This window comes from Pan troglodytes, chromosome 20 (assembly GCF_028858775.2).
Source record: "Pan troglodytes isolate AG18354 chromosome 20, NHGRI_mPanTro3-v2.0_pri, whole genome shotgun sequence".
Taxonomy (NCBI): Eukaryota; Metazoa; Chordata; class Mammalia; order Primates; family Hominidae; genus Pan; species Pan troglodytes.
In genome coordinates this window covers 16,425,090-16,445,957 of record NC_072418.2, presented here as the reverse complement: position 1 = coordinate 16,445,957, position 20,868 = coordinate 16,425,090, and the positions used below count along the sequence as shown (strand labels likewise).

At 48.9% G+C, this 20,868-nt stretch overlaps 1 protein-coding gene across 6 annotated transcripts in view; it reads right to left on the bottom strand.

The window, feature by feature from the left end:
• YJU2B (YJU2 splicing factor homolog B) overlaps positions 1–20,155 on the bottom strand; it is a 32,183-nt gene extending 12,028 nt beyond the window's left edge. The window contains exons 1-2 of one of the 6 annotated variants that reach the window (XM_009434841.4): positions 19,756–20,155; positions 19,551–19,661 (exon numbers count right to left, since the gene is read on the bottom strand). The gene's annotated coding sequence lies outside the window, so the exon portion shown is untranslated. Of the gene's footprint in view, positions 1–2,370; positions 3,315–3,343; positions 3,491–19,550; positions 19,662–19,755 lie in introns of those variants that run through there. The other 5 variants (XM_009434843.4, XM_009434844.4, XM_009434840.4 and 2 more) reach the window with 5 other exon arrangements.
• Between the last annotated feature and the right edge of the window lie 713 nt (positions 20,156–20,868).

Below are 20,868 nucleotides of genomic sequence, written 5' to 3'. Positions count from 1 at the left end.
CCAGCTAATTTTGTATTTTTAATAGAGACAGGGTTTCACCATGTTGCCCAAGATGGTCTTGATCTCTTTACCTCATGATCCACCCGCCTCAACCTCCCAAAGTGCTGGCATTACAGGTGTGAGCCACCATGCCCAGTTGGGATCTTTTAAAATATGAACAAACGTGTCACTCTCCTGCTTAAACCCCTCCCATGATTCATATTGTTTTTAGAATCAAGTCAAACCCTTTCCCACGGCCTGTGGGGCCCCTGCCTGCCTCTCCAAGCCTAACTCTTACCCCTCTATCTCTTGCTCACTCTGTTCCAGCCACACTGGCTTCCTGGCTGTCTTCAAAGGCCAAGTGCAGCTGGCCTGCACCTGCTGTTCCTCAGGTTTGCAAGCTCTTTGTTACAGGCTTTTTTTTTTTTTTTTTTTTTTGAGACGGAGTCTCACTCTATCGCCCAGGCTGGAGTGGGGTGGCATGATCTTGGCTCACTATCTCTGCCTCCTGGGTTTAAGTGATGTCATGCCTCAGTCTCCTGAGTAGCTGGGATTACAGGTACCCGCCACCAAGCCTGGCTAATTTTTTTGTATTTTTAGTAGAGACAGGGTTTCACTGTGTTGACCAGGCCAGTCTGGAACTCCTGGCCTGAGGTGATCCACACACCTAGGGCCTCCCAAAGTGCTGGGATCACAGGCGCAAGCCACTGCACCCAGCCCCTTGTCACAGGTCTTGACCTACAGATCATATCCATCAAAGACCTCATCCGGCCAAGTGCGGTGGCTCACACCTGTAATCCCAGCAGTTTGGAAGGCTGAAGCAGGTGGATCCCCTGAGGTCAGGAGTTCAAGACCAGCCTGGCCAACATGGTGAAACCCCATCTCTACTAAAAATACAAAAATTAGCCGAGTGTGATGGTGCATGCCTGTAATCCCAGCTACTCGGGAAACTGAGGCAGGAGAATGGCTCGAACCGGGAGGCAGAGGTTGCAGTAAGCCAAGATGGCGCCACTGCACCCCAGCCTAGGCTACAAAGTGAGACTCCATCTCAAACAAACAAACAAAAAAAACCAACGACCTCATCTGACCATCCAATCCATAGTCACTTATTTCCTGGAATTCTGATCACATCACCCTGTGTCGGTTTATGTCTCCCTCGGCAGGTCACACTGTGCCATATCCCCAACACCTAGGACAGTGCCAGGCCCAGATAAATGTCAACTGGGTAAACAACTGAGATAACTGAATGAGGCTCCATAAGGGTCACAGTCAGTGCAGGTGACACAGGTGGGAAATGCAGGGGCTCCTCAAACTAGGGGTGGTGAGAACCCCTCCCATGTTTGGAAGGGAGGCTTTTAGGTCATATAGAAGGAAGTTCTTCATGCCTGTAATCCCAGCACTTTGGGAGGCCGAGGCGGGTGGATCATGAGGTCAGGAGATCGAGACCATCCTGGCAAACACAGTGAAACCCCGTCTCTACTAAAAAATACAAAAAATTAGCTGGGCGTGGTGGCGGGTGCCTGTAGTCCCAGCTACTTGGGAGGCTGAGGCAGGAGAATGGTGTGAACCCGGGAGGCGGAGCTTGCAGTGAGCAAAGATTGTGCCACCACACTCCAGCCTGGGCGATAGAGCGAGACTCCGTCTCAAAAAAAAAGAAAAAAAGAAAGAAGTTCTAGTTTACACTAAAGAGAGACTCTGTGAGGCAGTGAAGGGTATTCTAGAACAGAGATTGGCAAAGTTTCTCTGTCAAGGGCCAGAAAATAAGTATTTCTAGCTTTTTAGGCCAGATTATCTCTGCCCCAACAACTCAACTCTGCTTTCATAGCTAGAAATCAGCCCCAAACAATATATAAATGAACGGGCGTAGCTGCGTGCCAATATAAATTTTATTGATGGACACAGAAATTTGAATTTCACATAATCGTCATGTCACAAAGTATTATTCTTTTGATTTTTCCCCAACCACTAGAAAATTTAAAACCATTCTTGGGGGCCGGACTCGGTGGCTCACGCCTGTAATCCCAGCACTTTGGGAGGCTGAGGCAGGTGGATCACTTGAGGTCAGGAGTTCAAGACCGGCCTGGCTAACATGGTGAAACCCTGTCTCTACTAAAAATACAAAAATTGGCCAGGCCTGGTGGCGTATGCCTGTAATCCCAGCTACTGGAGAGGCTGAGGCAGGAGAATCGCTTGAATCTGGGAGGCGGAGGTTGCAGTGAACCGAGATCACGCCACTGCACTCCATCCAAGGTGACAAGAGTGAGATTCTGTCTCCAACAAAAAGAAAGAAAGAAAGAAGCTGATGGAAGAGCTTCTGATGGAGTGGGAGTGGTGTAGTGAGGTGGTGAGGCAGTGGTGCAAAGTCCCGGATATAAACTGTTCTACCCTCACCTTAGTCTTGTATCCTCCAACTATAAAGTGTGTCCCTTAGATTGGATTATTCCAAGGTCCGTTCCAACCTAAAAATACTTTTGCCAACAAAATAGCTAAGTGCCCCTTGAGGCGTTAGGGGACACGGCTCCCTGGGCTTGAATCCCAGCTCCACTCCTCATCAGCTGGGTGACCTTGGTCAGTGACTGCGCTTCCCTGGGCTTGTATTTCGTCACCGGTAAAGGGCGAATGACGACGACAAGACTGACTTTCTGGGGATGCTGTGAATCAACTAACCCACGGGAAGAGCCTGCAAAGAGCAAATACTCCGTTTACAGGAGCTCGAGGGTGTGTGTGTGTCTTAAGATGGTTTTGTTACCCCAGTAAATGGCAGACGGGGCTATCGGGTGGGCGTGTAGATATCTCCGGTCCTTGGTGCAAAAGTAATTACCGACCCTGTTTGTCCTGGGCTTACAGCTTGGGCTCGGACCTCCACCCTGCTGCTTCCTATCTGCTTGACTTGGGGCAAATTGTTTTCTCTCTCTAAGCCTCATTTTCCTTATGTGTAAAAATGGCTGGTTAAGGCATTCGGGGCAGCGCCTGACGCCGAGTTAAACGTTTGGCAGTTTAGTCATTTCTGCTGCTCACGGTTTTACAAGAATCATTTTTATAAAATCTGGTGAGATAGGGACTTATTGGTCCCATTTTCCCGATGCAAAAACCCAGGACCCTTCAGGCATAATATGGATCCGGGCTAGGATGGGACCGGGTCCCGGGCACTTGGGTCAGAGGTCTCAGCTGGGGCCTCAGGGACTTTGGTCCTGGCTGGGACCTGGGCCGGCTCCGGGCATCTAAATCGGGTCCTCAGCTCCGCGTCCCCCGACGCGGAAGGGCGCGCCAGACAGCTCCGAGGCCAGGGTGAGGCGGCTGCCGGACCCCCGGCCCTCCCCGCTCCTCCCCGCTCCTCCCCGCTCCTCCGCCCGCCGGCACTTACCTGCCCTCCTCCCGACGTCACGCCCTGACCGTGCCCGGAAGTGCGCGCTGAGAGCGCGGTGAACCTGGGCGCCCTCTCCGCGCCCCCAGGACGCCGGCGTGAGGCGGGGCGAGGCAACAGCTCCACGCTGATTGGCTGAATGACGATACGCCAAGCGTTCTGCGACGCCGGAGTGGGCCAATCCAGGAATGCCCCGCCCAACCGCGCTTACGCCAAGAGGCTCCATCCTCTGTCCAGCCCACTACGTGAGGCCCAATCCGAGGCCCGCCTCCTATCACCGCCCTCTCAGGCGTGGTGTCCTGCGCGCTGCAGCCGGTCAGCGAGGGTGTGGTGGCGGGCCCCTGTAATCCTAGCTACTTGGGAGGCTGAAGCAAAAGAATTACTTGAACCCGGGAGGCAGAGGTTGCAAAGAGCCGAGATCGCGCCACTGCACTCCAGCCTGGGCAACAACAGCAAGACTCCGTCTCAAGAAAAATTATTTGCACAGGCAAGGTCTTACTATGTTGCCCCGGCTAGTCTCGAACTCCTGGGCCCAAGCAATCCTCCTGCCTCCCAAAGTGCTGGGATTACAGGCGTGAACCACTGCTCTGTTTTTGCATTTTTAAATAGTTAGGTGGGGGAAAAACTATTTTACGACTTATGAAAATAAAAAATTCAAATTTCAGCGTACATAAATAAAATTTCATTGGAACACAGGGATATGCGCTTTGATCTGCTGATTGCTTCAAAATAAGGGCACTTGGGGGAACAGCAAATGCAGGGAAGGAGAGGTTTTCTCTGAATTTCTCTTATCTGCCTAAAGACAGAAAGAGGAATGCTTTCCTACAATCTCATTAACTAGGGAAGAGTGAAACCATTCCCAATCATGTATCCTTCTGAGGGCTGCTCTGAGACAACTTTTATTACCTGCAACTTTTTTATTTGCTTAACAAGACAGACTTTCTTCATCATACAATTTCTCCCCTTACCCTCCCATAACTTGTGTTACCACCACCCTCCCAGAAGCCCCAAACCCCTATTCTTTTCTTTGATACTTTTTTTTTGAGAGAGAGTCTTGCTCTGTGGTCCAGGCTGGAGTTCAATGGTGTGATCTCAGCGCACTGCGCTCTCCACTTCCCAGGTTCAAGTGATTCTCTTGCCTCAGCCTCCCGAGTAGCTGGGATTACAGGCACCTTCCACCACGCCCGACTATTTTTTGTATTTTTAGTAGAGATGGGGTTTCACCATGTTGGCCAGACTGGTCTGGAAGTCCCAACCTCAGGTGATCTGCCTGCCTTGGCCTTCCAAAGTGCCTGGATTACAGGCATGAGCCACTGGGCCCAGCCTCTCTGATCCTTTTTGGAGTCTTGTATTTTGTGGGACTCCCCTGCATAGGTACATAATTAAATATGGCTTTTGCCCTGTCTGTTTACATGTCAATTTAATTCGTAGCCCAGCCAAAGAACCTATAAAGGTGAAGGGAAGCCATTTTTCACCTACCTACAACAGCCGGGCCCATTCATTTATCTATTGTCTATGTCTGCAACAGGGTTGAATTCAGTGGTTGCCACAGAGGAAGAGAGAGCCCAAAGAGTCTAAAATATTTACCATCTGGGCTTTTACAGAAGAAGTGGGTGGATACTTCTCTTAGAGCCTTCAGATTAGCCTGGCCCTGCTTCTGCACAGGTGAATGGCTTCTGAATTTACTTTTTTTTTTTTTTTGAGTCAGAGTCTCACTGTCACTCAGGCTGGAGTGCAGTGGTGTGGCCTCGGCTCACTACACCCTCTGCCTCCCAGGTTCAAGTGAGTCTCCTGCTTCAGCCTCCCAAGTAGCTGGGACTACAGGTGCCCGCCACCATGCCTGGCTAATATTTGTATTTTTAGTAGAGATGGGGTTTCACCATGTTGGCCAGGCTGGTCTCGAACTCCTGACCTCAGATGATCTGCCTGCCTTGGCCTCCCAAAGTGCTGGGATTACAGGCATGAGCCACTGTGCCCAGACTGAATTTACTTTTATGCCTTGTAGGGCCTAACAGGATCTATTTGTTCATTCAACAGCTGAGCTGTTCATTGGACACCTGCTATATGTCAGGTCCTGGGGATTCAGAGAGGAAAGAACACACCCTTTTCTCAGTGATGAAGCAGACACTTCAACTGGCAATTTATCAAAGACAGGGTGAGAAGTGATGACAATATTACTACTATTCCTCCTGATTTTATATATATATATATATATATATATATATATATATATATATATATATATATGGAGTTTTGCTCTTGTTGCTCAGGCTGGAGTGCAAAGGCACGATCTTGGCTCACCGCAACCTCCACCTTCCTTCCCGGTTCAAGCGATTCTCCTGCCTCAGCCCTGGGATTACAGGCATGCGCCACCACACCCAGCTAGTATTTTTAGTAGAGACAGGGTTTCTCCACGTTGGCCAGGCTGGTCTTGAATTCCTGACCTCAGGTGATCCACCCACCTCGGCCTCCCAGAGTGCTGGGATTACAGGCATGAGCCACTGCGCCCAGCCTCCCCATGCTTTATTATTTGGTGCCAGGTTCCATCTCTGTTCTAAAGCCGGGCTCTACTAACGAATTCTTACGTAGTCATGGTGCTGCATACTGAGTGCTCACTACCCACTAGGCACCACTGAGCAATGCTTGGTGCTCACTCACACATGCATAATCTCATAGAATGCCCCTAGAAGGTAGATACTTTTCATCATTTCTGTTTTACAGATGGTGAGACAGGCCCAGAGAGGTTAAGTTGCACAGTTAGTGAGGGGTGGAGGAGCTGACCTACAACTGCCTTGTTCCCTTGTCCTCTGAGCTATACTGTTTTGGGTTGTATGCATTTGACTTAAAAGACCATGAGACCCCAGAGAAATCTTTTTTTTTTTTTGAGACGGAGTCTCGCTCTGTTGCCTGGGCTGGAGTGCAGTGGCGCGATCTCGGCTCACTGCAAGCTCCGCCTCCCGGGTTCACGCCATTCTCCTGCCTCAGCCTCCCGAGTAACTGGGACTACAGGCGCCCGCCACCACACCTGGCTAATTTTTTTTGTATTTTTAGTAGAAACGGGGTTTCACCATGTTAGCCAAGATGGTCTCCATCTCCTGACCTCGTGATCCGCCCGTCTCGGCCTCCCAAAGTGCTGGGATTACAGGCGTGAGCCACTGCGCCCGGCCTAACCCCAGAGAAATCTTTAAAGAGGGCAGGGTGTTTGAGAATGGGCTGGAGTGAGGGTCAGTAAGACCCTGAGACAGAGCAGGGATCCCCTTTTTTACGGGACCCCAAGCATGGAAACAAAGGAAATTTCTGAGTTCCTTCAAGGGAAATTCCAGGCCCCTAGCTAGCCTTGAGAAGTAAATAAGTAACTTGTTAAACAAAAAAGTCATAATGATCCAAAACAAAAGCTAAGGAAGTTAGAGTCCCAGAGATGTTTGGTTTCCCTATAGAAATTAAAGATAACATCTTAACATATGTCCCTGAATTGTCTTTCAGAGTCTTGGAAACCCCAGATAAGGGGGAAGTGAGGACTAAACTTTATGTCCCTTTTGTTCCAAGTTTCCTCCTGAGGGGCTTGGAGAAAGTTACTTCCCCTAACCAGTTGACATGTTTCTACTGACTCGAAATTTTTAAACAAAGCTTCTCTTCCTTAATCCATTGCAAATCAGAAGATGTTTAAATCTTTTTCTTTTCTTTTCTTTTTTTTTTGAGACTAAGTCTCTGTTGCCCAAGCTGGAGTCCTGTGGCGTGATGTTGGCTCACTGCAACCTTCACCTCTCGGGTTCAAGTGATTCTCCTGCCTCAGCTTCTCAAGTAGCTGGGATTACAGGCACCTGCCACCATGCCCAGCTAATTTTTGTATCTATAGTAGAGACGAGGTTTCACTATGCTGGCCAGGCTGGCTTGAACTCCTGACTTCGTGATCCACCCGCCTCGGCCTCCCAAAGTGTTGGGATTACAGGCATGAGCCACTGCGCCCAGCCTTTCTATTTTTTTATTTTTCTTTTTTTTCCTGAGACTGAGTCTTGCTGTCACCCAGGCTGGAGTGCAGTGGCGTGGTCTCGGCTCACTGCAACCTCAACCTCCCAGGTTCAAGCGATTCTCCTGCCTCAGCCTCCCGAGTAGCGAGGATCACAGGCATGTGCCACCACATCCAGCTAATTTTTGTATTTTTAGTAGAGACAGGGCTTCGTCATGTTGGCCAGGCTGGTCTTGAACTCCTGACCTCAGGTGATCCTCCCATCTTGGCCTCCCAAAGTGTTGGGATTACAGGCGTGAGCCACCGCGCCCAGCCTTTCTATTTTTTTCTTTTTCTTTTTTTTCCTGAGACTGAGTCTTGCTGTCGCCCAGGCTGGAGTACAGTGGCATGATCTCGGCTCACTGCAACCTCAACTTCCCAGGTTCAAGCGATTCTCCTGCCTCAGCCTCCCGAGTAGCAAGGATCACAGGCATGTGCCACCACATCCGGCTAATGTTTGTATTTTTAGTAGAGACAGGGCTTTGTCATGTTGGCCAGGCTGGTCTCGAACTCCTGACCTCAGGTAATCCTCCCATCTTGGCCTCCCAAAGTATTAGGATTACAGGCGTGAGCCACCGTGCCCTGCCTAGATGTTTAAATCTATCTACGACCTGTAAGCCCCCACTTTAAGATATCCTGCCTTTTTAAGTGGAAACCAATGTGTAATCTCCATGCATTGATTTATGATTTTGCTTGTAGCTTCTGGTTTACTGAAATTTACACCTGCCTTAAAAAACCCCCACCTGCAAGCCACTGGTGATTTCAGGTCTTAAGCATGAGCTGCCCTGATTCTCCTTGCATGGTGCCCTGCAATAAGCACCTTTCTTTCTATCACTGCAAAGACCTTAGTGTGGGTATCTGGTTTTACTGTGCTGGGTGAGCAGACCTCAGTTGGTTTCTGTAAGAACTCCTGTAAGAAGGGACCTCTGACCTGGATGAGGCAGAATGAGTCAAGTGGGGGGTGTGCTGTAGGGGGGTGTGCTGTAGGGAGGCCTGCTCATGGATCCCCAGGAATGAGAGGGAACTGCATTTCACCCCAATAATCTCACTCAGTCCATCTGGATTTTGCTTGAGCCCTTGTCTTGTACCTGAACCAAGAGTTAGTGACTGAAAAGGCACAGAATGTCATCTTGGGAGCAGTACTTCCTAGAGAGGGGAGAATGAGAAGCCTTGGCTTGTAGAGTCTCACTGTTACTACTTAATGCACAGGGCAAGTGATGGAGCCTGAACATCAGCCTGGGATACAAAGAGGCTGTTCTATAAAGATACCAAATGCAGGCCAGTTCTGGTGGGGCCAAAGGAATTGATACAGGGAAAGGAAGGCATAGGGCAAAGGGAAAACTTCCCTTTCACCTTCTGAAGTTTCACTGAAATGAGCTGACAATAGACAAATTAACAAAAGAAAGGGCACAGACATTTATGCGTAAGCATGGGAGCCATATAAAATGTGAGACTCGTAATCCCAGCTACTTGGGAGGCTGAGGCAGGAGAATCGCTTGAACCCGGGAGGCGGAGGTTGCAGTGAGCCGAGATTGCACCACTGCACTCCAGCGCTGGCGACAGTGAGACTCCATCTCAAAAAAAAAAAAAAAAAAAAAAAAAGTGAGACTCAAAGAAGGACCAGATGGTTGTGAGTTAAATACTGTCTTCCTAGGGGAGAGAGAAATGGGGAATGTAGGCAATTTTGAGGGGAAATGAATGATGTTCAGGGGAACTGATGAAGCCCAGTGAACAGACAGTGGCCTGGGACAAAGTTCCTCTGAGCTCTTGGGGAGGCGACAGAAAGGTGAGGGGCAGAACTTCACTGTGAACAAAGGCTGTCTTATTATGTAGATAAAGTCTCCCATGTAATCTCTCCAAGCTGCCCACAGAAGAGTAGATGAAGTCTGTTTGGACATGATGCCAATTTTTAGTCTTTTCTCTTTGCCAATGGTTAATATTTCCTGGATATTTGATGAGATTCTTAGGGAGGAGTCATCTTAAGACAACTGCATTTCTTTTGGAAGAAGTTTTCATCAGTCAAATAAGGGAACTTCCAAAGAGAGCCCCTCCCTGTGCTTGGGAGATGGGGAGAAACAAGAGAAAGTTAGGAAGTTCTTGGTTCTGAGGCAGCTTATAAGGCCCTCCAATAGCTTCTTTTTTTTTGTTTTGTTTTGTTTTTTTTTGAGACAGGGTCTCCACTGTCACCCAGGCTGAAGTGCAGTAGTGCAATCACTGCAGCCTTGAACTCCCAGGTTCAAGCCATCCTCACACCTCAGCTTTTTGAGTAGTTGGGACCACAGGCACCATGCCTAGCTAATTTTTTTTTTTTTAATTTGTAGAAACGAGGTCTTCCTGCATTGCCCAGGTTACTCTTGGGCTCCTGTGCTCAAGTCATCCTCCCACCACTCCAGCCTGGGCATCAAAGAAAGACCCCATCTCTTAAAAAAAAATTTCTGGCCAGGCATGGTGGCTCACACCTGTAATCCCAGCACTTCGGGAGGCTGAGGTGGGCCGATCATGAGGTCAGGGGTTTGAGATCAGCCTGACCAACACGGTGAAACCCCATCTCTACTAAAAATACAAAAATTAGCCAGGCATGGTGGCGTGCACCTGTAATCCCAGCTACTCAGGAGGCTGAGGCAGGAGAATCACTTGAACCCAGGAGGCAGAGGTTGCAGTGAGCTGAGATCACGCCATTGCACTGCAGCTTGGGCAACAAGAGCGAAACTCTGTCTCAAAAAAAAAAAAAAAAAAAAAAAGAAATCTATAAAAGCCAAAGGCCTCCAGCCAGCACAAAGAAAGAAACAGACATCTGGAAAGACTAATTAAAGCCTACCTGGTTTTGACAATATATTACTTATCTCTGGTTGCGTAACAAATTACCCCAAAGTATAGAGGCCTAAAACATTTATTATCTCACTGTTTCTTTGGGTCAGGAATCTGGGTGTGGCTTAGCTGAACCCTATGCACAGGGCTGCAATTGAGGGTTGGATGTGCTCATATGAAGAGGGTAGGGCTGGGCAGACATCCCAAATGGCTTTGATCACAGCCACAAACCAAATATAAAAATGTCTAAGGCCGGGCACGGTGGCTCACGCCTATAATCCCAGCACTTTGGGAGCCCAAGGGAGGCAGATCGCAAGGTCAGGAGTTCAAGACCAGCCTGACCAATATGGTGAAACCCCATCTCCACTAAAAATACAAAGATTAGCCGGGCGTGGTGGCGCATGCATGTAATCCCAGCTATTCGGGAGGCTGAGGCAGGAGAATTGCTTGAACCCGGAGGCAGAGGTTGCAGTGAGCCAAGATTGCGCCACTACACTCTAGCCTGGGTGACAGAGCGAGACTCCATCACATAAAAAACAAACCAACAAACAAACAAAAAACGTCTAACTGGCTGGGCATGGTGGTTCATGCCTGTAACCCCAGTGCTTTGAGAGGCAAAAGCGGGAGGATCACTTGAGGCCAGGAGGTCAAGACCAGCCTCGGCAACATGGTGAGACCCCTGTCTCTACAAAAAATAAAAAATTAGCCAGGCATAGTGGCACGTGCCTGTAGTCCAAGCAACTCAAGAGGCTGAGGTGGAAAGATTGCTTGAGCTTAGAAGGTGGAGGCTGCAGTGAGCCATGATCTCATCACTGTACTCGGCCTGGGTGACAGAGCAAGATTCTGTCTCAAACAAAAATAAATTAAAATTTCTAACTTATGTTAGTTTGCTGAGAGTGATGGCTTCCAGTTTCATGCATGTCCCTGCAAAGGACATGAACTCAATTTTTTATGGCTGCATGGTAGTCCATGGTATATATGTGCCACATTTTCTTAATCCAGTGATAGCATTGGTGGGCATTTGGGTTGGTTGCAAGTATTTGCTATTGTAAATAGTAATGCAGTAAACATACAGAAACCAAACACCGCATGTTCTCACTCATAAGTGGGAGTTGAACAATGAGAACGCGTGGACACAGGGAGGGGAACATCACACACTGGGGCCTGTCAGGGAATGGGGGCCAAGGGGAGGAAGAGCATTAGGACAAATACGTAATGCATGTGGGGCTTATAACCTAGATGATGGATTGACAGGTGCAGCAAACCACCACAGCACATATATAGCTATGTAACAAACCTGCACGTTCTGCACATGTATCCCAGAACTTAAAAAAAAAAATCTAACTTATTTGACCTGCTTTCTGAGCTCTAATTGGTGACTGGAAGGATAAAGAAGCCAGGACTAGACTCAAACTTTGGGTTCCTAGAGAGGAGAAGGAGCTGGAGGCCTGGTATGTGGGAAGAGGGGTTGGATCTCTGTGGCCCACAAACGCAGGAATAAGGCCAGTGGTGCCAGTATCAGGGAGGTGGGTTCCAACCACAACCATACATTTTAACAAACCGAGGGAGTGTTTGCCATAGCGAGAGCTTCCAAATCCATAGAGTAGAGTTGAAGGAATAAAGAATTAGAGTTTCCAGCTAATGTGAATGTATACAGCTCTCTTAGAGGTCAAATATCAAAACATATTAAAGAATGCACTAGTAAGACAATGAGCTTAGGCAACACAAGGAGACCCTGTCTCTATAAAAAAGTTAAAATAAAAATATGTCAGCTGGGTGTGGTGGCATGTACCTGTAGTCCCAGCTACTCGGGAGGCTGAGGCAGGAGGATTGCTTGAGCCCAGGTGTTTGAGGCTGCAGTGAGCTGTGATCGCACCATGGTACTTCAGTATGGGTGACAGAGAGACCCTGTCTCTTAAAAAAGTTAAAGACAATGGAGAGCTATATGTATTTGAGTGCAACTGATTTATATAAATAACCATAAATCCATTTGTTTGTTTGTTTATTTATTTATTTAGAGACGGAGTCTTGCTCTGTCGCCCAGGCTGGAGTGCAGTGGTGCAATCTCGGCTCACTGCCACCTCTGTCTCCCGGGTTCAACCAATTCTCCTGTCTCAGCCTCCCAAGTAGCTGGGATTACAGGTGCCCACCACCATGCACAGCTAATTTTTTTTTTTTTTTTTTTTTTGAGACGGAGTCTCGCTCTGTCATCCAGGCTGGAGTGCAGTAATGGCTCGATCTCGGCTCACTGCAAGCTCCGCCTCCTGGGTTCACACCATTCTCCTGCCTCAGCCTCCTGAGTAGCTGGGACTATAGGCGCCCACCACCATGCCCGGCTAATTTTTGTATTTTTAGTAGAGACGGGGTTTCACCGTGTTAGCCAGGATAGTCTCGATCTCCTGACCTCGTGATCTGCCCGCCTTGGCCTCCCAAAGTGCTGGGATTACAGGCGTGAGCCACCACGCCCGGCTTTTTTGTATTTTTAATAGAGATGGGGTTTCACCATGTTGGCCAGGCTGGTTTTGAACTCCTGATCTCAAGTGATCCGCCCGCCTTGGCCTTCTAAAGTGCTAGGATTACAGGTGTGAGCCACCGTACCCAGCCTTATTTTGTTTTTATCTGGCAAAGGAACTCAACACAAGAAACTTCTGTTAGGTGAGCAGTCAGTCAAAAGAGTTTTAAACACATGTGAAGAAATGGATACCAAGAATCAGAAGAAAATCAATCCATAACAGTGACAATCTATGATGACAATGATGTAAGAGCTGTGATGATGCCATAATGATGGATGATGTCATTCCACCTGACTTTTCATCCCCTTTTCCACTTCTTCTGCTCATCCACTGAAATTTCCCTGGGGCCCAAGGCCACGATGAAGAGGAAACTTCCCAGAACAGACATGGCATGGAAAAGTCATGCTTCACTAATTAGTGGAAAGCTAGGTTTTGAGGGACAGTCCAAAAGACACCCTGAGCTTTTTCAGTTGAGGAGAAACATTTGAGTCACAAGAATCACTGTGTCCAGCTTGGTCTAGAACCCAATGGCTACTGGGATACTCAACACCAAGGGGCAGATGGCCTGTTTCGAAGCAGGGAAGGCCAGAAGAGTGATCATTCTGATAGATTCATCCATACAAAGAGCTAGCAGCACTTTGTTGGCATTCCTGAAGCTTATTTACCTTTGGAAAACTGTCTCATTTATATTATTTCCCAAGGGCATGGAGTATAGTCTAGAACTGTCCAATAGGAGACTAACCAGCTACATCTGGCTAACTTAAATTTATTTATTTATTTTTTGAGATGGAGTCTTGCTCTGTCGCTCAGGCTGGAGTGCAGTGGCATGATCTCAGCTCACTGCAACCTCCACCTCCCAGGTTCCAGCGATTCCCCTGCCTCAGCCTCCTGAGTAGCTGGGATTACAGGCGCTCGCCGCCATGCCTGGCTAATTTTTGTATTTTTAGTAGAGACGGGGTTTCCCCATGTTGGCCAGGCTGGTCTCAAACTCCTGACCTCAGGTGATCTGCCTGCCTCAGCCTCTCAAAGTGCTGGGATTACAGGTGTAAGCCACCGTGTCCCGCCAGCATCCACCTGCTTTTTTTTTTTTTGAGACGGAGTCTTGCTCTGTCACCCAGGCAGGAGTGCAGTGGCGTGATCTCGACTCACTGCAACCTCCACCTCCCAGGTTCAAGCGATTCTCCTGCCTCAGCCTCCTGAGTAGCTGGGATTACAGGTGTGTGCCACCACGCCCATCTAATTTTTGTATTTTTAGTAGAGACGGGATTTTGCCATGTTGGTCAGGCTGGTCTTGAACTCCTGACCTCGTGATCCACCTGCCTCGGCCTCCCAAGGTGCTGGGATTACAGGTGTGAGCCACCGCGCCCAGCCCTACCTGCTTTTCTATGTACTCTGCAGTTGTTGGATTAGGACAAAGGGCCAGAAGATTCTATGAACTACCCAGGAAGAGCAGGAACTTGAAGAATTGGGATCCTGCTCCTAGAAAATGGTCTGACCAGTATCATCCAAACTGAAGACACTAGAACAAAAGCTGAAGAGAGCAAAGAAGTGGCCAGGCACAGTGGATCATGCCTGTAATCCCAGCATTTTTGGGAGGCTGCAGTGGGAGGATCCCTTGAGCCCAGGGGTTCAAGACCAGCCTGTGAAACATAGTGAGATGCTCTACAAAAAAAGTTTAAAAACTAGGCTGGGTGTTGTCATGTGCTTATAGTCACAGATAGCATGGAGATTGAGGCAGGAAGATCAATTGAGCCCTGGAGTTTGAGGCTGCAGTGAGCTATGACTGTGCCACTGCACTTCAGCATGGGTGACAGAGCGAGACCCTCTTTTTTTTTTTTTTTTTTTTTTGAGAATGAGTCTTGCTGTGTTGCTCAGGCTGGAGCACAGTGGCACGATCTCAGCTCACTGCAACCTCCGCCTCCTGGGTTCAAGCCATTCTCCTGCCTCAGCCTCCCGAGTAGCTAGGATCACAGCTTCCCACCACCTGGATAATTTTTGTATTTTTAGTAGACACGGGATTTCGCCATGTTGGCCAGGCTGGTCTCGAACTCCTGACCTCAGGTGATCCACCTGCCTCGGCTTCCCGAAGTGCTGGGACTACAGGCGTGAGCTACCGCACCTGGCCGAGACCCTGTCTCTTAAAAAAATGGAAAACAAAAGGGCAAAGACTGCCTATTTTGTTTATCACTGCATCCCCAACATTTAGAGCTACGTAGTAGCACTCAGTAAATACACTGAATGAATGAATCAATAAATGAATGAGGGAGTATTTGGGTAAGTACTTAGAGTATTTGGGTAAGTACGAAATAAAATTAGGCTGGGCACGGTGGCTTATGCCTATAATCCCAGCACTTTGGGAGGCCGAGGCAGGTGGATCATTTGAGGTCCAGAGTTCAAGACCAGCCTGGCCAACATGGAGAAAAACTGTCTCTACTAAAAAATACAAAAATTAGCCGGGCTTGGTGGCAGGTGCCTGTAATCCCAGCTACTTGGGAGGTTGAGGCAGGAGAATCACTTGAACCCAGGAGATGGAGGCTGCAGTGAGCCGAGATTGTGCCACTGCACTCCAGCCTGAGCGACAGAGTCAAACTCCGTCACAAAAAAAAAAGAAAGAAAGAAAGAAAAGCAGGTGGATGCTCTAGAGAATTAATTAAAGGGAGGAGCTATGGCTCTTTGTATACATATTAGCCAGGTCAGAAGAACTAATGATATTGGTATATCCTATAATTTACTTGGATATTCCTATATTCCAGACTTGGGATACTCCTAAAATACACACCACATCATGGAGCAAGAGGCCATTTTTTTTTTTTGAGATGGAGTCTCCCTCTGTCACCCAGGCTGGACTGTAGTGGCGCGATCTCAGCTCACTGCAAGCTCTGCCTCCCAGGTTCATGCCATTCTCCTGCCTCAGCCTCCCGAGTAGCTGGGACTACAGGCACCCCCCACCACGCCCAGCTAATTTTCTGTATTTTTAGTAGAGATGGGGTTTCACCGTGTTAGCCAGGATGGTCTCGATCTCCTGACCTTGTGATCCGCCCGCCTTGGCTTCCCAAAGTGCTGGGATTACAGGCGTGAGCCACCGCGCCCGGCTGCAAGAGGCCAGTTTTAAATTTTATTTTTCCTCAGGCAAACCCCAGGGTGTCTTGTGCTTAAACACCATAATTTCCCACAAAGGAGCCCCTGCCACTGCTGTGTTAACCACCACCATAATTTACTCTTTAGCACAAGGAATAATAATGAGTTTGTCTGAGTGGTAACAACAGCTTGGAAGAGCTGACTCCAAAAGATGTGTTTAGGGGACTGGGCTGGGGGCTGGAGAAAAAAAAAACCCACAGACACTGGGGTGGCTGGGCGGCTTCAATAACTTCTGGTGGGGGACGGGGAGGGAGCATCCTGTCAGAATCTGGGTGTTTGTAAGTCCTTAGAAATCACCTCAACATCCTCATTTGACAGAGGGGAAAACAAGTCCAGGGAAAAGTTAAGTGATAATGTCACAGAGCTTGTAATGGTAGAACTGGGAACAGACTCAAGTCTCCTGATTTCTTGAGACAGAGTCTCGCTCTGTCTTCCAGGCTGGAGTGCGGTGGCGCAATCTCGGCTCACTGCAACCTCTGCCTCCCAGGTTCAAGCGATTCTCCTGCCTCAGCTGGGAGCAGCTGAGACTACAGGTGCCCACCACCACGCCCGACTAATTTTTTGTATTTTTAGTAGAGATCGGGTTTCACCATGTTGGCCAGGCTGGTCTTGAACTCCTGACCTCAGGTGATCCACATGCCTAGGCTTCCCAAAGTGCTGCGATTACAGGCATGAGCCACTGTGCCCTGCTGAGGTCTCCTGATCCTTGGCCAGGGCCAGTTCCACTCAGTTGAACTGTTGATTACAATCATCCATTGTGTTTCATATAATCCAACTGGGTCAACCAGTTTCCAGAAAATCTGGCTATTTTAAGAATCTTGGCCAGGTGCAGAAGCTTGTGCCCATCCTAGCACTTTGGGAGGCTGAGGTGGGAGGATCACTTGAGCCCCAGGGAGTTTGAGACCAGCCTGGGCAACAAAGCGAGGCCTCACTTCTACAAAACAGAACCAAAACTAAAACCAAAAACCAATTAGCTGTGCATGGTGGAGCACACCTGTAATCCTAGCTACCTGGGAGGCTGAGGTGAGAGGACCCTTTGAGCCCAGGAGGTTGAGGCTGCAGTGAGCTATGTTTGCAGCACTGCACTCCAGGCTGGGTGGTAGAGTGAGAACCTGTCTTAAAACAAACAAAAAAAGGGCCAGGCGCGGTGGCTCACGCCTGTAATCCCAGCACTTCGGGAGGCCGAGGCGGGCGGATCACTTGAGGCCAGGAGTTCAAGACCAGCCTGGCCAACATGGTAAAACTCTGTCTCTACTAAAAATATAAAAATAGCCAGACGTGGTGGTGCGTCCCTGTAATCCCAGCTACTTGGGAGGGTGAGGCAGGAGAATCACTTGAACCCGGTAGCAGAGGTTGCAGTGAGTGAAGATCGTGCCATTGCACTCCAGTCTGGGTGACAGAATGAGACTCCATCTCAAAAAAAAAAAAAGAATCTCTACAGTGAGAGAATTAATATAGTGTATACTTTCTGGTAGAGGACAATAGTTAAAGAATTCAAGACCAGGCGTGCTGGCTCACGCCTGTAATCTCAACAATTTGGGAAACTGAGGTGAGAGGGTCTCTTGAGGCCAAGAGTTTGAGACTAGCCTGGGCAACATAGTGAGACCCTGTCTCTACAAAAGATACAAAAATTAGCCAAGCAGGGTGGTGCATGCCTATAGTCCCAGCTACTAGGGAGGCTGAAGTGGGAGGATCCCTTGAGCTCAGGAGTTGGAGGCTACAGTGAGTCATGACTGCACCACTGTACTCCAGCCTGGGGAACAGAGTGAGATCCTGCCTCTCAAAATAAAATGAAACAAAAACAATAAAATAAAATATAGAATTCAAATCTATTTAGTGAAAACTAACAGATTTCTCTCTTTTAATTCTTGGCTCATGGCCAGTGTTTCTCAACAGGAGCCATCTTCACCCCTTCAGGGGCAATGTCTGGAGACATTTTTGGTTGTGACAAATTGGGTTGGGAGGGAGTGTTCATGGCGTCTAATGTTCGTTTTTTGTTTTTTTGAGATGGAGTTTCACTCTTGTTGCCCAGGTTGGAGTGCAATGGCATGATCTCGGCTCACTACAACCTCCACCTTCTGGGTTCATGCGATTCTCCTGCTTCAGCCTCCCAAGTAGCTGGGATTAGAGGCATGTGCCACCACGCCCAGCTAATTTTGTATTTTTAGTAGAGACAGGGTTTCTCCATGTTGGTCAGGCTGGTCTTGAACTCCTGACCTCAGGTGATCTGCCCACCTCGGCTTCCCAAAGTGCTGGGATTACAGGCGTCAGCCACCGTGCCTGGCCATGGCGTCTAATGAGCAGAGGCTGGATATGCTGCTCAACTTCTCACAGTGCACAGGACAGCCTTTGCACTACAAAGAATGATCCGGCCCCGAATGCCAGTAGTGCCAAGGTTAACAAACTCAGAAATCAAAATAGCTCAGTTTGAACAGGAAGTTGGTGGGCCGTTTGACTAAAATGGAGATGCCAGGGCGGTGGCTCACGCCTGTAATCCCAGCACTTTGGGCGGCCGAGACGGGCGGATCACGAGGTCAGGAGATCGAGACCATCCTGGCTAACACGGTGAAACCCCGTCTCTACTAAAAATACAAAAAATTAGCCGGGCGTGGTGGCAGGCGCCTGTAGTCCCAGCTACTCGGGAGGCTGAGGCAGGAGAATGGCATGAACCCGGGAGGCGGAGCTTGCAGTGAGCCGAGATCGTGCCACTGCACTCCAGCCTGGGCCACAGAGCGGGACTCCGTCTCAAAAAAAAAAAAAAAAAAAAAAAAAAAAAAGAATTTTCCAGCAAGGCCGGGTGTGGTGGCTCATGCCTGTAATCCCAGCACTTTGGGAGGCTGAGACAGGCGGATCACGAGGTCAGGAGATCGAGACTATCCTGGCTAACACCATGAAACCCCGTCTCTACTAAATATAGAAAAAATTAGCCGGGTGAGGTGGCGGGCACCTGTAGTCCCAGCTACTCGGAAGGCTGAGGCAGGAGAATGGCGTGAACCCGGGAGGCAGAGCTTGCAGTGAGCCGAGATCGCGCCACTGCACTCCAGCCTGGGTGACAGAGCAAGACCCCATCTCAAAAAAAAAAAAAATTTCAAAAGGTATGCATTTTTTATGCCGGGTGCAGTTGCTCATGCGTGTAATCCCAGCACTTCGGGAGGAAGAGGCAGGTGGATCACTTGAGGTCAGGAGTTTGAGACCAGTCTGGCCAACACGGTGAAACCCGGTCTCTACTAAAAATACAGAAATTAGCTGAGTGTGGTGGTGCATGCCTGTAGTCCCAGCTACTGGGAGGCTAAGGCAGGAGAGCTGCTTGGACCGGGAAAGCAGAGGTTGCAGTGAGCCGAGATCGTGCCACTGTACTCCAGCCTGGGCAACAGAGTGAGACTCTGTCGCAAAAAAAAAAAAAAAAAAAAAAAAAAAAAGAAAGTGTGCACTTTTTTTTTTTTTTTTTAAGGAGACAAGGATCTCACTATGTTGCCCAGGAGGGATTGGCACTCCTGGGCTAAAGCGATCCTCCTGCCTCAGCCTTCCAAGTAGCTGAGTCTACAGACTTGGGCCACCAGGCCTGTCAAGGTTAGCATCTTTGAGCTCCTAAGTCCAACACTATCGCCATCACTTTTATGGTCCGGATGGCGTTTGGGGCATTTTGGGCATTTTATTTCTTGCCTTCATTCCTTCTCCCCACCCTTAATATTTAAATATTATCTTACTCCCTCTGCTGAGATAGGTACAAGGCTCATCCCACCTCTGGATTCTCCAGTGAGGGTTACTCCAGGGTGGGCCTCTTCCCCTTCACGTCCTGCCAGGCAATCCCCTTGGGGCGAGTCATAACTTTTCTGGACCTCAGTTTCCTTCCCTGTAAAATAAGAACAATAATAATACTTCGTCGGGCTGTTGTCGGGGACTCTTCAGCCCACCACTCCCACCCCGAAGTCCTACCCAGCGCTCACCACAAAGCCTACCCTCTTCTGAGTTCTCTGAATCCTCAAAGCCTCCTCTGAGATAGAGGCTGTGAACCCCTTTCCTACAAATGGGGAAACTGAGGCTGGGAGACCCGAGAACTGGACCATGATCTCAAACCTTTGAGGGAGGGAGCTACCCTGGAAGGCGATGATCGTCTCCAGAGCCCTCCCAAGGGCGCTCAGTACCAAGTGGGCACCCAGAGAAGTTTTCTTATCCCTCTTGGCCCCCTCGGATCCTAACTCCCAGCTCGGCGAGGACCCTGGAAGCGGGTTCAGCCTTCGCTGGTTGAAGCCAGCTCCGAGGCGCATGCGCAAATGAGCGCGCGCGGTGGCCTGTGGGAGGCTAGCTGTGAGCCCGAAGCTCAGCCCAGACGCCGGCGCTGTTGTCAGGGCGACCGGAGTGGGGCGGGGCCAGAACGTGGCCAAGCCTTTACTCGCTCTTCAATGGCCCCTTGTTTTCACGGGGCCAACCTTCTCTTAATTGTTCTTTGTTGTTAGTTCGTTCCCTTCCTCGATGGACAGAAGCTGACTTGTAGCGTGTGTCTACCGAAGGACAGGCAGAAGCAGGAGGATCTCGGCCATGATTAAGGGCCGGTGGAGACCTCTGAGTCAATTCGGTTCATATACACGTGTCAATTTTTTTTTCTTTCCTCTTTTGCCTTTGAGTAATCTGTAATTTATTAGCGACATCTATAATTTATCTCACTTCTCCGGCCAGATCTTGCTTAGGCAAAACCGCAAACCTGAAGTTTGCAGAAATGACTCAGTGGTGACTAATTCCATTAGGAAAGCATTCTTCACAAAAGAGTTCACAGCAGGATTTCTTTAAATAGAAAACTTCCTCAGTGCACTGAAAACGATTCATTTTATATAAAACACATTTGGATACCGGATCCTCTTTTCTCTTCACTTTTTTTTTGAGACTGAATCTTGCTCTGTCGCCTAGGCTGGAGTGCAGTGGTGCGATCTCGGCTCACTGCAACCTCTGCCTCCCGGGTTCAAGCAATTCTCCTGCTTCAGCCTCCCGAGTAGCTGGGACTTCAAGTGCCCGCCACCATGCCCGGCTAATTTTTGTACTTTTAGTAGAGACGGGGTTTCACC